Source organism: Anopheles coustani, chromosome 2, assembly GCF_943734705.1.
Source record: "Anopheles coustani chromosome 2, idAnoCousDA_361_x.2, whole genome shotgun sequence".
Taxonomy (NCBI): domain Eukaryota; kingdom Metazoa; phylum Arthropoda; class Insecta; order Diptera; family Culicidae; genus Anopheles; species Anopheles coustani.
Window position 1 is genome coordinate 90,276,579 of NC_071289.1, and position 17,170 is coordinate 90,293,748.

Sequence of the window (17,170 nt, forward strand, 5' to 3'; positions counted from 1 at the left end):
CCCCTTCACAGTAGAGTGTCAAATGGGCAACTCAAAAAATAAAACGAAAGTTTTAAAAAGATAGCAAGACACATTATCTTCTGCTTACGGGTGTAAAATTATTTATTTGTACCTTCGAGCAGTAAATTCTCCACCAAGATCCAAACCTCGTTTGGTTCACTCTTGACAGGCTGACAAATGACTAGGCACAGAACCTCCGAAGGTTCTTTAATCGTTAAGCAAACGAACGAAAAAAAAAAATGTTATCATTGAGCTTTTCGTTTGTTTTGCGAATGTTTCACTCCGGGTTTCGTTTGCGTGGGAAAGAACCATTGGGGAAGGTTGGAAGAAATCCAACCGAAACGATTTATTGTAGTCAACATAAGGAATAGCTCAGATTAATTGATTATCTTATGTAAATACTGCTCCCCTCAGTTCTCTTTTGGGAGCGTTATGTAACGGGATTGTTGAGAGGAAAGAACTGTTATCGGATACTACGAATGAAGAATATGTTCCGATCATTTCTTAGCGTGTCATTTTTCTTTTGCTGGGGGCTGTTTTTTATTCTATCCTTATAAAAAAAAACCATATATGCTAATGTAAAGGTATTGGTTACTCTAGACTCACGAAAGAATTATTTACATCAAGGTAATTTCGATGCTTCTATGAGATGAAATTACTGGTGAATGTTTTTGCTCTCCAGAAAAGATTGACGCATACACTTCGCTTGAAAAATTAATGACCATAGACGGTAAGCTGAACAAGGCAAAAAAAAAAGAAACAACAACAACCTTCATTGTGTACATCCTCCCCAGGTCATCAAACCGACCGTGACTCCCCTGCAGAAGACAAACCTTGGCGAATTAAAATTCTCATCCCGGATCACTAATCCGGAAATTCGATCATCGAGTATGCAAATGTAAAGCTCCTCGGAGAATGGAAATACTACGCCACCGTCTCACCCCTCCATGACGAGCAGGCCGAGGCTTAAGCGACTTATCTAAGCGTGAGTTTTGTAAGAATTACAGAGGCGGAACAAGGGTGGATAACGCCACATGTTGCCACACATATGACCGGTTAGTTTTCGTTTGTTTTACCAACCTACCCATCAAAGCAATCCGTGTGACATCGATAAAATGGCTTCCTTCCGTTCGGAAAGGTTTCATTTGTTTCGTCAGGCAGTTCGTTTGTTTAGTGGCGATTCGAAAATCACCACCATAACCGCCTCGGTGGAGGAATCAAATCAAATAAACTAAGGAAAGACCGAGCACACGCAAGGCACGTCCCTTCCCATCTGCTGGTCAGTTGAAATCACGGAATGATCGTGAAGCCGCTTCCACCGGGGGTTGGGAAAGTGATCCCTTATGAAAGAGACGAAGAAAAAAATACAGGAGTGAGAGTTCAACGAAAAAGTGTCAAAAAAAAGATGAGACAAAAAAGATACGCCTATCGTTCCCTGCATCTTCCCGAATCGTTGTTTACGGCAGCCAAAGCAAACCGAAGATAAAACACCGATAGCAAAAACAACCCCCCCCGAAACAAAACACACAGCTCCCCAGCCGAGGGGTTGGACACGGGAGAAAGGAAAAAGACAATTAACTATCCGTTTCAATCGTTCCGCCGGAGGAGTTGCGGCCAACCGGGGGTGATGTGTAAGGGTTGATCGAGTGCTTTCCGGAGGTCACCTGGAACAGTTGACAGAACGAATGGTGGGGGTAGTAATTTAGCTTTTCCTATATCGCCACCCAGTTTTTCTGCCTAATTTCATCCCATTTTCACGACCCGTTGGCCGAAGCGAAACCATCCATTCCGGGCGGCCGTTTTTCACCGCCACAATGCCAACCACATGCCCAGTTTGTTCGGAAAAGGTGGATAAAAGATCGAGAAAAAGCCGTAGCCATTGAAAAAGGGCTACGACGTCAATCGCACGTCCAAGAAGTGGAGGTCTATCACTGTCAACCCGAGGCCCGGCCGTCTTTTGCATTTTGAGGCATTATTTTTGAGCGCCACAACCGACCCCTGGGCTCGGTCAACCATTTTGCAGCCGTTCGATGGCGGTAATTTCCGGTTGAGAAAAAAAAGAAACAGAAGAAAAAGCCACCACGGTGGCGTTGTGCTTTGAGGATTGCGTTACTTCTTTCGTTCGTTTCCTTGCCTCTCCAGCGTTCGAATGTTTGCCATTCACGATGGTTACTCCACGAAGACTTAAGCTTCGACTTAACCTCAACGCAGACACCCGGTGTCTACCTCTAACCTCACTTTTCAGAGAGCCTCCACGGGTCGTGTTTTATGGCCATACCCGACCGGTGGCTTCAGTCGCCGCCGCGGCTTTACCCAATCTCAACGGAACTGTACCATTCGGGGAGCGCATTTTCGCGCGTTTGATTGATTTGTGGAGCCATTCGGTGCCACCCTGGGGCGACATTGTGCGGTACGATCAGCGAGCAGTCAGCACTCGGTGCGCTCTTTGACGACCGACGATGGATGATGCGTCTGTGTGCAGCGGTGACGATAAAAATAAAACCGAATTGGCTTTACTTAATCCAGCTTTCGATTTCTTTCCACCCCTTCCGTTGACTTTTACCGACGGGCTCTCGTAGGCATATAAAAGAGGAAAATGGTTTACTTTATCCATTCCGGAGATAGATGGGGTTAGTTCGTTAGGTTAGGTTTATTTACGTGCGTCAATAGAGTGGAACCACCAATGGTCAGGATAAAAGTTTGGAATTTCTTTAAATGAACTGTGATTCCGGACTGTTAGAAGTAGTGATGGGTAAATTCGACAAAAAACTGGAACCGATTCCGAATGACTCCACCGATATCGGAAGTGGCTACCTTACGGAGCCACTTCGACTCGAGGTGAAATACTTCGAGCTCAGAACCGTCCGGAGCAGCTAGTCGGCAGCCGGAACTGTCGGAGCCGTCCGAAACTGTCCGGAACCGCCCGGAACCGACCGGAGCAGGAGCCGTCCGGTGCCGACTCCGGCTGCCTACTAGCGGTTCCGGACGGCTCCGGATGGCTTCGGATGATTCTGGATGACTCCGGATGACTGAACGGCCCCGACGGCTACGGCTGACGACTAGCGGCTCTGGACGTTTCCGGACGGCTCCGGGCGGAATCGTGGGTTTTACTAAGCCGGAACCGGAGCCAGTTTAAAGATGCTCGGAAGCGGTTCCGAGCGGTTGGTGCGGTTCCGAAAACCCATCACTAGTTAGAAGTCCTCTGGGATGTGATTAAGATCGGGGAAAGGCAGGTTGTTCAGCAATTTTCATTTCTTGATTCGATTGATTGGATACACGGGATAAAGTGTAGATCTTCGAAGGTTCGTGTTTGATAAATGAGTAACAGATTGCTTGCAATATTTAAAATATGATTAGAATGTGGCAATCAAATATCATTGTGGGTTGAATAGTACCAACCAAATGAGAGTTTTCTTATCCTTTGAAAGTTCAATATGGAATCGTTTGGGTGAAACATGTAAAAGTGCATTAGGAAAAAAATAACTTGGTATGAGAAAGCTGGCCGGCGCATAAAAGCCGTTAAACGCCATGAAATCAATGAGCCAGAGACATGGGAGAAAAAGTAAAACGCCAATTAACATCTACGGTTAAACTACCGACCCGGTGCGGTATTTTAAGTCGATTTCCATTTCCTTCTCCATAAATTAAGCAATGAAACGTAGAATGCATGTATGGAGAAAATGCGAGCGCATGAAGGCATTGAGCGGGAAAAACAAAAACAGCCCCGATTGCCCCAACCTTCAGATCCCGTTGGATGTGAGTCGGTACTCGAAAAAGGGAAATCAGCTTCAGCCCGAGCGACTGTGGCTGGCGCGCGAGTCAATTACTACATCGGACCGGACCGGGGGTCTACTTTTGATCGGTGTGCCCTCCGACTTCCTGCAGCTGACCCATTTTATTCGGCCACGTTTGCAGCGGTGGGGGGAGAAGAACGCTCGTTGGGGATGAGCAAAAAAAGAAAAACGACACCTAGAAGACGACGTTGGAAGAAGCAGCGAAAAAACTGGCTCCAGACAGCGAAGCGGCTTCACCGTGCGCTGAACGTTCCATTCCGTCAAAAGTGGCACAATCAAGAGGCGAAGGGGAATGTTTCGTTCGGCCAAGATTGTGTCGAAGCGAGTCGAAATAGGAGAGTTTTACGATTACAGATGCTTATCCCCGATACAGCGGCGTGTGGAGCGTTCCGAGGAACCACTTTTTTTATGATGCATCACCGGATGGGGACGTCCGTGTGACCTCTCCGTTCGCTCGGGGGACAAGAATATTATTTTATGACCGTGTTCATATATCTGTGTGTGTGTATTTTTTTGTGTCGATCTCGATGCATGACGACACCCGATCTCTGCAAGGCTTGCTGCCGGTGATGCGCACAAAAGTGTCGTATGACTTCATTCGTCGGTTCCGGTCGATACAGTTTGCTTATTGCTTTGCTCCGTGGCGTACGAAAGACGAAAGCAAACCGGTTCCGGCGGCAAGATATCGCGTGAGTCACCGCAATTTGTGCACCCGAAACCAATACCCGGTCCGGTGCGCCCCGCCTCTGGCTTCCTGCGTCGATAAAGCCGGTGTTATTACTGTATTTCTCTGGGGTCTCGGCGGCGCCCCCTTTGAGACATGCCAAAGACTGTCAGCAGGGTATTTACATTGGATTGTTTATTTACTCTGCACTCGATTGGTTGTTCTTTCTCCCGGAGGAAACTCCCGTCCAAAGGGGCAAGCTTTCGAACGTTGTTCAACGGATAGCACCCATCGATGATTATTCACTAAGATGAATCCAATCCTACTAGAGAGAAAAAAACCATCGGAGGCGATCTTTCTCCGCCGGCAAAAGTCCGGTAAAATATGCTTGGCCTTTTTCATTAAAGTCCAGCGTATTTGCATTTGCTTACGTTTGCACACGGAAGGAATGCAGAGTGGCCAGTGTTGGGTGCAAGGAATTTCGCCAACCCGTTCGTTTTGCCCGGAACATGTTGAACCTAGTTCGCTTGGTGAACCTCGGAGGGTGAGGACTCACCGGGCGGCACGGAGAACCGTGGATCGGATTTTTGATTAACGAGCCCATAGCTTGCCCGGGCCTAACGGGGCTTTCCGGAGAGCTTTCGAGTAGTTTTCTAGCAGCTCTGCAGCCTTCGGGTTTCGGTTCTAACCGGCTCCGGTGGGTTACGCGATGGATCTATCAAAAACCACACTCTCGAATTCGCCGTCTCGTCGCTTCCACGGTTTGTGTGCAATGGGCCGTTCGTTTGAACTTTTCATGCATGCACATACCGGTTCTGCTCGGGTTGCAGCATCTCGGGGGTTGTTTTGCGAAACGGAATTAGCAGAGTCGAAATGTCGGTTGAGGAAAAATGAGGCGAAGGCGAAAGTAGGCCGAGTGCGGCATAGGAGAATAGGAGAAACACTAATTCCAGGACAACTGTGCGCATCGTTGCGACATCATTCCGATCCTGATGGTGAGTGCGATGAATATTTATGTTTTTGTGCATTTAAGACCCAAAATTTGCTCCCTGCGGCACATGCAAAACCGAAATGTATTTGGGGAATGAGGTCTGATGTATTATTTAATGGTGTTAAGCCAAAGATGTGGTAAGAAAACGACAATCTACGTGAAGGAAACAGATAAACAATTCATTGGAGACTCTTTGGGTGCTGAAGGAAAGTTCATAAACTATTCAAGATTTAAAAATTTAGAGCACATGAAAGGAACTCCCGGTAGATCTAGGAATGAAAATGATTTGTAGCAAAATTGTATGCTGATTGACCTGAATTGCATCTATGGAAATAAATAAATAAGTCCTATCGACATACTTGAGCTAAATATTTTATGAACAACTCACAATTACAGTTGTGTAAATCTGATTCAGATTCATGAATCTGAATGAATCTCTGCCTTATAAGGGATTCATGAATCTTTCGTTGAGAGATTCATGAATCCTGAAGACACACCAACAGATGAAAAGTAACCACCATAGAATGAGTTGAGGGATCTCCTTTTTTTTTTGGTCGCGCCTATGAAAGAATCGGGGAGATTCGTGACAGATCTATGAAAGATTCATGAAGATTCATTAAGGTTTCGAAAGATTCATTAAGCTTTGAAGATACGAATCCGCAAAGATTCATGAATCCATCGGAATGAATCTTAGGTAAAAGATTCATAGTAGTGATGAGAATAACAACTCTTTTTAGAGATTTGAATCAGAGTGAATAATCATAACGATGATTCGAATCTTTAAGTCACTCTTTTGTGATTTAAAACGTGTAAAATGATTTAGTAACCTTCGAGGTGATTTGAAACCTTAACTGGGATTCGAATCCCAAAAGAATGAACGAGTCGGTAAAAGAGCCACTAGTCGCCATAGAGATTCGAATCCCAAGTTGTGATTCGAATCCCAGTCTGGGAATCACTATATGGGATTCGAAACCCAAAAGAATGAACGAGTTGGTAAAAGAGTCGCTAGTCGCCCATGTAGTGATCCCAAACTGGGATTCGAATCACAACTTGGGATTCGAATCACAACTTGGGATTCGAATCTCTATGGCGACTAGCGACTCTTTTACCAACTCGTTCATTCTTTTGGGATTCGAATCCCAGTTAAGGATTCAAATCAAAGGGAGTCACAAAAACTATGTGTTAGGATTTAAATCGTTCATTCAATATTATGATTCGAATCACTCACTCATTCTCACTCAGAGCGCACATCACTAATTCATAGGAATGAATCTCGCCAAAAGATTCATTAAGCACAACACTACTCACAATAGTTCGAACAGTTCGAATCTAAAATGTGAAAAGTACGTTAAAACACAATGTTAGACCATGTGTTTTCCGAACTTCTGTGTGTATTTGAGCTGTGAGTACTGAGGCCTTGTTTTATTTCGAAACATTTCGTACCCATGCTTTACGCAACACAACAACAGATAAAAAGGCATGTGCCTTTGATACAGGTTCTTAGGTTCCATTACGCGACGGTGGCTCCAACAGCTTGTTGTTTGTAACCGGGTCTCCCCCACATTGCGCCCCGCAATGGTCCATTAGTCACAAGCACACGAGCCTCGCACGAACTGCAGCGTCATATTTGTGGCACGTTTGCCAATTTGCTTCATAACTTTGCAGCGCCCACTGTCCGTGCCAACGATCGTAAACAATCCTTACCGGGGCTTGGGCAAGCTACAACCTATTCGGGTTCGGCCATTCCTGTTCTACCACCCCGGTGGTAGCTTCGTCGGGGATCATGAAAAGGTGTGATGTACGCGCCATCGCCCGTCGTTGTGAAGCTCTTTTTGTACGCTACTGGTACACCATAACCATCAATCGCTCGCCCCGCTGATGTCATTCGCGGAAATGCATTTTTCAGAGAACAAACAGAGGAGGAGATGCTCGCCGGTGGACCGAGGTGCAGCTTGGCAAGTGACTGCAGTTTATGTTCTTTGCTTTCGGAGGTGATTTTAGAGTATCACCATCCTTTCGGTGTCTTCCCAACCCGCTCCAAGGCATCCAAGGTAAAGTTCGTTCGTTTACAGCGATCGTTTTCTCACCATCAATCAAACTTTTAACTTCACTCAGTGGGAAACATCTGTAGACGCATCCCATTTCGGTTGCTGTATCATTCCGCGAGTCGAATTTTAGTCACGCCGGCTTCCTGGTACTTCACGGTATGCTTTCGAAAAGCTGGATCCCTCACCTGCATACTGATTGTGCAGTGGAAATCTTGCACTCTGTTTGCGGCCCATTTGGAAAGACAAAAAGGATAGCACGCGCTGGCCCTGCAAACAGGAAGTTATCGCACCAACGGCGCGCGCAATCCGATGCGTCCGTCGAAAAGGTAACTAAATTGGATGTTTGCTGAACATTGATTTACGCGCTTCCACTTCTAGTCCAGCGTTCCCGATCAGATTCCACCTTCAGGAGCAGCCCAGGTTTTCACAGTCTGGCACTTGTTATGTGCCGTATCGGTGGCTGAAAGCTGCAGAGTGCAAACGAAATGGGATTCAGAACCACGGTTAGATAAGCGTTCCAGTTGTATGGGCGGTACTATGGTTCTCGGGCGGTTGATAAACACGACTTGTTGGATTTTGTTCGGCCACGTGAGTGGTGCCCTTTAGCGTTCGCTTCCGTGCGCCAAGTGAATCTCCCTTTTTTTGTGGGGCGTCTTTCGAGAAAATACCGCCGTTCCAAAGTTTGCGAACAAAATGTGGCCAACTTTACGTTGTCGCTCGTTAACGAAGCGTTCTGCTGCGAAACCGGTCAGAATGGCAACGTGGGCGTCTGGTGGACATTTCTTAAAGTTTAGCTCAAGTTGTAAAGTGGGAGAAGAAGTAAAAAATGTTACTTTCCCAATCAGGGAGTTTTTTTTTTTAATTGTGCTTGTAACAATCTTTTAGATTGGTTATATACATCAACATTTTATAACTAGAATTTATAACTAGATTAGATTTTTTAGATTAGAACTAGATAGATTTTATAACTTGAACTCATTAATCAAGAGTTTTATTACAGTTCACATGTTTTCATATGATTTCCAGAGACGATGTTTCGGATTATACTGGTGTTAAAAGTAGTTCGAAAATATTTTCAATCAAACTAAACAGGATCAAATTGTGCATCCACTGAAAAACAAGACACCGGTTAACGCTAAAACCGTTTTTTGTCGTAGTGCCGTGTGTCGCTAGCCTGTTGGTAAATATCGATGGTCTGATACATGCACCTTAATCATCCACCATGCAGTCGGTTCGTGACGGCTCTGCAACTACCAGCTGGCTGCATATGACCACCGTTCGCTCGCTTGTTAGCCGTTTGAAGGAAAACGACTACTTCAACCGCTGAAATCACCACCAACACCACCGCCCGAGCTGACAAAACTTTTTTATTTATATTGCAAAATGTGCACGCGCTTTATTAGCATAAATCATTCGCCGCTAGCAAGGTGCAATCCGACATCGCAGCAGGAGGAGGAAAAGAAACAGAATCAAACTCCCACCACACCGCACCCCAAAGTGGCCAGCTTTCTTCTTGCTTGTTTGCGAGCTCCAAGCGCCCAAGCGGACAAGGAGAACTGCGAGCTGACCTCCCGGGCTCGAAGGATCTCCCGGACCGGGAGTTTGAGGTCCGGTGCAGCTTGGGTGTGACATTTTGGACCCACGTCGGGGTGTGGGTTCGGTTGAGCTACAACGGGCGAACAAATTCTGAAGTGCAACCGCTTCGTGAGGCGAGTCCGAGAGTTGCCAGGCTCCGATAGCCGTTGGGGGTTTCTGTGCCATTTACCCCCTTCAATTGCAACAAGATCCAGTTCGCGAGGATGTCTGGTTGATGGGTGGTTTTGCGTGTTGGTTGTTCTTCTTGTTGTTGCATGAGTCGGTTGAGTTAGAAACCTGGTCTGTATGAAAGCGAAATCGGCGATCGGTGACAGTTGTCATCGTCAAGAGGCAGCTAAAAGGCAAAGCAAAAAATAACCAACGATGAAATAAATGAGAGATTCAACACTAGCTGGTTCTGAAAATTGGTATGCAAGCGCAGGGTTAAAGTTTCACTTATATTGAAATTTGGAATTTTTATTCCCAACCCCGCATTGTTCGATACTTTTTCATATTCATCAAACACTTTTCATAGAACTCTTCGCTTAGTTTTTAGAAGAGTACGGAGAACAACTTAACTTGAAACATTTTTAGCGGCACTTCTCATGTTGAAATATTTTTCACATATCTTTGAAATTTTTCACATATCATTTGGGGAAAAACGGTTTCTCACATAACTGCCAATTTCAAAATTATCGCACTAAACGCGCGCGACATAAATGTTTTATTCCAACGCTCAATTATTCAACTACTCATCAAAGCAGCGGCCAGCTACCGTTTCCATCACTTCCGGACCGACGTGGGTGACCATTGGCCGCCACGAGCGACACCCCGGCCACGCAGACGGTCGGTGTGAACAGTGTTGAAAAATTTATTGCACGAGATGGCAATGAGATTCGCTCGTGCAGAATCGAACAAAAACGCGAGGGAAAGAAGATACGGTCGCAAAAAACCAACGACCAACTGGAAAAGCAAATGGGGGAAAAAAAAATTGCACATCATGCAATAAGCATAGCTACAGAGGGCAGTAGCATCATGACACCGGGCCACGACGCGCTCGGTACGCTATGGTTCCGAAATTCCATGTTTAGTAATTAAGTCATTTCCGGAATCATTCCATTATCCACCCATTCAGCTGCGATGGCGGGTTGGCGTCGGCGTGCTCGGCACTCGTACACCGTGCGAAAGGAAAAACATCGCCATGGTTGGCGGAGTGGATGAAGAAATCGAAAGGCTGCACACGTGTTTCGGAGGTGGGTTGATGGTTTTTTTCTGTTTTCAGACTACCTAAAACCCGCAATACCCAGTCACCCAATTCATGAGTGATTTATTGGAAGATATTTTTCCTTTTGTGGATCATTTCAATTACCATATCACTCCGGAGAGAAACTGAAAAAAAAGTTCATCATGGACTTTTTCTTTTAATTTCAACATGGAGTGTGGCTTTCGATGTGCGGACTGCAATAACTCTATCAAATACGATACACGTATAACAGTGGACGGTAAAAGTAATTTATAATAATCGTCCGATACACCTTGGTAACTCAATCGTTAGGTTTTTGTTTTCTTTAACCTTCTTTTGTTTATTTCTTTGCAATCATGATCGCTCTATCGATTAACTGATTCATTTATCATCCATTCGTGCATCTTTGTTATGATCGATCGTGACGAAACCTTACTCAAACGTACACACTTTCCCAACGGTTTTGCGCCCGCAGCCCCATGGTGCGAAGGTGGTTGAGGAAAATAATTTTCCTACATCTCATTCAGTCCTGACCAAAGATGTTCCATGTTGAGACTTATTTACTGCTAAATGGAAACGTCAGATGGAAAATTTGACATCCCCCCGGGGGGTGGTTTAAAAGCTGCGAGTAATGAAATCGTTCCATGTACCGAGGGTGTCGTTAGATGAAGTTGCAGATGGGATGAGTACGTGAGAAAAACATATCATAGCGCGGGCTCCAAATACCGCGCAGACAAACCTGAAGGAAAGGTGAAACGTAGCCAGGGTGCAACAAATAGGCTTAGGGGTGAAGAAGAGAAAGAAAACACACCGCTAAAAAGCGATGGAATAAAAGTAAAAGTGAAACTCTATTAACCTTCTCACCCGAGTCACGATAGACGATTGTACGACACGATCTGACGTTTAGTGCGATTGCGGCCCGTGCCTCGTGTGTGTGTGTGTGTTTTGTTTCGACTTATATTTATATAAATGTTTTTGCACGTATATTGCGTGCCATTTCCTCCGTTAAGGCAGCACTCCCCCAATCCGCACGTCCCACGAATCTCGACAACCTGGTGGGCTCTAGTAGCTTTCATTTGCGGATTCCGGAGCGCGCGCGAACCGCGTCTTTGTGTTTTCACTTCGCGCACGAGTTGGATTGCGGAATCTTTGGAATTAACCATCGGAAATCTATCAGCGAGGTTGATTGTGGCACTTTGGTGTACCGGAGATGCGGGTTGTGCAGACGTGGCGGGTTTTTCTCGCTCTAACCTCTAACCAACCCGAAAGGTAATGGGGGAAAAGGGAACCGAGCAGGGTGGTATTGGGCTGGGATGTTGCAACAATCGACGTAACGAAGCAAACCCAATGACTGAATGGGAAGAAGTAGCAAACAAAAGGGGAAAATACACACAATCGGGCGGCCAGCCGGCGATGCAACCGGATGCGCTTTCGCGAGAGCCGATTTTCGCGCACGCCCGCAAAACAATGCGCCGCAGATGCATCAATCAATGGGTGGCAGCGCGATGTTTGTTGTAAGGTGCAACCGATTGATGCAGCTATTGAACGGTGAAACCGTAGACCACGGTTAATGATAAGGATTCAGTGAAAAGTAGAAGAGATATTTATTTGCTAGGACTTTAAAAAGGATAAAACTAAAAAGGATAAAAGTGTATTTTTAAACCTACTTTGTGTTTTTCTGCGTTTTAGGTTTTCGCCCTTTTTTAATGGTGATAATGTACATTATGTATCGTACAGCCCGACTATCTCTTATGTCACTCTCTGCATAACGTTTTGCAAGTCTGAGTTCTTTGGTTCTGCTGGTTTACTGAATAAACAAACAGCTGGAACGTGCCAGTACGGGTAGCACGAAGTCTATGTGTTACATGTCAGACAACTCCTTGATGTAATATACTCTTGTAAACAAACATTAGCTACATGCGTGAGGTGTTTTTATTTTTTCATATTACTTCAACAAATTTCAACAACACTGAATGGTGTTTCGTGACCTTTTCTACATTTTAAAATACGATTACGTAGCTCTGTTTCTATAAACAACCGAAGTTTACCCCTTAATAATTAATTTTCTTCTACTCAGGCCGGCCACAACACTCTTCATTTTTTATGTTCTACTTGATTTGAGAAAGTTCCTATTTGAAGTTTAGTAAAATATTTATAATTTATACCTAGAGTGACTAAACTTGTTAATGTGGTTGAACTTTTTCACCGAAAGCCACACAAGCCAGTGTCACGTGAGCATCCAGCTAGCGTATAACTAAATTTGCGTGTTCTTTTTTGTTTTGCAGAAAGTTGCAGCTAATTTTAGTGAATTCAGCATCGGCAGGAAGGAAAGTTTTTCAGCGAATGGTGTGCACACGAGCGCATTAAGGGCGTTGAGTGGCGTTTGTGTTTGTGTGCTTGTGTGCTTTTTTTCGGTAGCTCTCAACTTTCCAACTAACTGGTCACATGGATGACCTTTTGATCGCACCTGATTTGTCTGGACTAACAAACTGGGGGACTGAGGGCATGATTGAGGATGCGGCGATGCTTTTTGAAAAGATTCCCAACTTCTCCGGAAGCCGTTGATTTTAGTTGGAAAATGTTTTATATGGAAATGTTGTATGCAATGATCCATCAAATTGATCCATGACTACAAAGATGTGAAAAATGGATCCTGGAATGTGGTTCAACTTGTTCAATGGCATAGGATAAATAAACATGTAGTAAGATGAGTTCATTCCGGCATGTCATACGGATTATCCCATGCTTGAATGTTAAATTGCCTGCCACAACAATGTTTTCAGAAACTTGTCGGATTAATAGCTATCGAGAATCACAGATCATGCTTCTTTTGAGTGTGAAAAGATGCCCATGTCGCAAGTAACGATGTGGTTGGAAGCATATATCCAACAGTATGCAATTTTAAACAAGTTACCAATCTTCTTTGCTCTTTAATCATTGCTGAGAATGTCACTAGACCCTTTTCAGTTTTAAAATCAACAAAGACTTTTCAATCATGTTTTTCCATGGTAGGATTTTCAAACAAACAAATTGTTGGTCTGTCCTAAAATATTTAATTAATTAATCTATTGAATTATAAATACTCCTACTCCAATAATTTTTTTTTTAAATTCTCGTATAGACCACTGAGGAAAGAGTTTATAGCTTTTTATTTCATAGAAGAGCACCAAGTAAAATCGAAAGGCTTCCTTTGCTTTGTAGGTCACGAAACACGTTGATTGCATTCGAGAAACATTTCACCTGCAGAATGCAGTCGTTAGAAAAACACCACGGTGGAATAGAAGGTGAAATACCTTCGTTTTTATTTTCTCCCCACTTGGTCTTCCCTCGTCTCGCGATGGTTCAACGTGACTTTTGTCTCGGCGGCGAAACTTCTCCCGTGGTCGCAGTTCAAAGCGAGTTTTCTATCCCGAGAAGAAGCGAAAAAAGGCACCGCGCGAAGAAACACGTGCAGCGTACGCACTTGGACGTGTTGGCATTCTGTTATGATTTTAGTTTTCACTTATGATCCATGTTGACCGCACCCAGCCATCGGCGACAGCCTCTTGGGCAGGCGGTTTGGTTTGTGCGAACCGATTCGCGAGGGTGTGGGGTGTTTTCTATTTTTATGTCGACACGTCTACGTTCCGACGAACCATTTTGCCCGATTCGGTTCGTTCTCGCATGTTTGTCCACAATCCCTGCGGACAACCTTTTCGCGTGCAGACGGGGAAGAAAGTTGACCAGTGGGCCACCATTCGCCAACCCTCCTTCCCAGTATGGGAGATCGATACGATTCCGGGCGGGTGAATAATTTTCACTTCGACACGGCGTCTAACCTAAACTAACAGTGCGTTTTCTCCGGACGTTATGCTGCACACGTCCGCAGCAAAACGTGTGCTTCAACCAGACCAGGAGGTGGTGGTGTTCCCGTCGGTACGAATCTTGCACGAATAAAGTTCCGCCCCAAAGTGCAATGGAACCAAGTGCTTTGGCGTGGTGTCGATTCTGGTAGAAAGTTAAAACTGTGTTTTTCTGTGTCCTAGTTTGTATTCCTCGAACGCACCCAACACACGGCACTCCGCAGGAAATATGAGATACTCGTTTTAACATGCGAGGTTGAAATATTATCAGCCTACACATTGGCTTGTTTGATATTCGATTGTCCAGAGGAACCAAAACCGGACAAAACATTTCCATTCATGCGTGTGTTGTGATGGGAGCAAAATTATAGGTTTTTGTGTGCGAAAACTGTTACTGCAATTTAAATTAAATTAATTAAACTTTTTCATTTTTTTTCGTATTTTCAGATAATACCGCAACGTGGCGTAGTGTAAGGTAAGAGGATTTTTAAACAAAACAATAATTACATTTTACCGCGTGGGTAAACATAACCATCAACTTTTAATAACGGCGCCATTGTGACACACACATACAGAAGCATGATTTTCCAACTAACATTTTGGTTGTCGCATTTTCCTTGTGTTTTCCTCGTCACGTTCCACCGCTACGGCCACTATTAATTGATATAAAATAAAGAAAATTAATTTCGTTAATGGTGTGCAGCGAGGGTGTGAAAATAAAACATTGGTGAAAAATGCCCAGCATCGCCGTGCACTACAAAAGGGTGTACGCAAAGAAGGCTCGTTTGTGCCGGAATCTTCTTCGGTAGCGTCGGCTTGCATAAAAAGGGGGTAGAAAAAAAAAAACAGCTGAACGCTGGTAGTGAATTTGATTAAAAATTTACGTCCTGCAATTTGTCCGCGTGAGGTGTGAAATTTTCCACCATTTCGCCATTTTTCCGTACGGCTTGGCGAGGGCAAAATGCAAATAAAAAAATGTGCGTTACTTCGAACTGATTGAATTTATTAATTATTCCCCGGCGGCACCAACAGCAGCACGAGCACCTCTTTGCGGTGCACTTTGTGAGTCGGTGTCATCATGCTGTAGGGTGGGAAATGTATGAACCATGTCGACAGGACAGCGGTTGATGATGAAGAAGAAGGGAATGAAAAACATCCCCACAAACAGCCGTACGACACCGATCACCGATGACATGATGACATTTACGACACAATGTCCAACAAGCGGTAGCAATGCGGACGGACCGGAGAACTATTGGCCATCGCGGTCAAACACGCTCGATTGGTGTTGTTAGCTGGAGGCTTAGGTCGCTGGTCAATGGTTGGCCAGTCGAACACGACTGAGAAAGCGCCACCGAAACCGACGAACTGCATCGAAGCTGACATTGCGACAAAACGGGCACATCGTGGCGCGCGGTGGTTGTATTGCACGTGTGTCTACGATTTAATTACAAGTTGTTTGGATTCATCTGAAGCAGCGGGAAATAGAGTCGTAAAAGACACTCTGCAATCGATGTACCTAACGCGAAAAGAATAGTCTTGAAACATTGGACATTCATGAAACAGTAGTGAGCAATACGTTGTGCTCCTCAAGCAATTAACAATCAATAAAAATGTATGGGATCTATGGTAAAACAATACGCAAGCATGCATAAATGTTTAAAACTTTTTAAGAAAGGAAGTAATAACATTTTCTGCAAACAAATACTAATGACTCACAGGTTAATTACCTGGGTTGGATATAATAAGCTAGCCATTAACAAGTCCATGAATATAGCCAAAATGTTATGAGAATAAAAAACAAAGTACACCTTGGTGCTACCAACCTTGAACCGTAGACTTCAATTTTACGGTTGGTTCAAGCAGTATAGGTAGAAAAAAAAAACACTACTGTAATAGCAGGCTAGAAAAATGACGGGTTGAAAATTAATTTGGTCCGAAATTGCTATCCCGATTCCTATTCCGGGGGTTTCAGTGCGTCTAATTAAATGCTACGCGCCATCATCACGTCCGAGTGAAGTGTACAACACACCGGGGGGAATGCGAAGACGCGAAAATATAGCAAAACAAAGCGTTGTTTCGGAGGCAGAATTTCGGTAACGCACACCGAGATGGGTAGTTGAACCTTTCGGTAGCATATGGATCGGTGGGGCGAAGAGAGAAGCAAACCTAACCTCTTCGCAACCGTCTTAGCCAACGCAGCTTGGTGATTAGGGTTATTACTCTAATTTGGGTCGCACGCATTTAGCCACAAGGTGTACCGGGGCATGTGAAGAAATATAGACGGATCTAGATTGGGGCTGCCCGAGCCACACACACACACACACACACTATCCGAACATTTGGCAGACCTTTAAAGCGGCTCCAGGGTCACACATCATCCTACGCTCGTGAGCATGAGATGAAACATGTGTGTAACAATCGGTCAGCTATGCGTTGGCAAACAATTTTTCCTCCCGCCTTACGGCCACAGTCTTTCGTTTTCTCAGAATCATAGCTGATCTTAAGGGAAGGAAAAAGTGCCCCTACACCTATCGTTCGTGGTCGTTTGGTTAATTTCACTCGAGAGGAGTTGGGGGTTCTGGTGTGACGCAAAGGAATTGTTCCACCGTTTGCCTTGTGCACACACATGCAAAACGGTGGTATGCGCCAAGATGGTGGTAATTGAAGCGAGTCACCAAACAGAAACCGAAATCCGAACCAGGTCAGGCGGTGCTTTACTGTTCGTTTCGGACTCCAAATGCCAATGCCAACCAATTTGGTGTGCCCGAAAAGCTTCCGTTGGCGTTCGGCCAGTGGAAAGATTGCACGCTTTTCTTTGCAAATGGCACAAGACTGGAGGGGGGGAACGGGGGGAGTAACTACCGGAGGGGAACCAAAAGCGGAAGAGGATCATGAGATAATGGAGCTAAGTGACTTCAGTTGTAAATGTTCGCTCGCTTATCCCATTAGATGGAAGGAATTTGATCAAGGTTGGCAAATACGCGCCATGCTACGATGATTTGCAGTTTTT

The 17,170-nt window shown here is 44.8% G+C and overlaps 1 long non-coding RNA gene across 1 annotated transcript in view; it reads left to right on the forward strand.

Moving 5' to 3' along the window:
• Positions 1 to 17,170, forward strand: part of LOC131266201 (uncharacterized) — a 61,947-nt gene that overhangs the window by 26,876 nt on the left and 17,901 nt on the right. The window contains exon 2 of the long non-coding RNA XR_009178364.1: positions 14,605 to 14,632. This is a non-coding gene — a long non-coding RNA (uncharacterized LOC131266201). The remainder of the gene's footprint in view (positions 1 to 14,604; positions 14,633 to 17,170) is intronic.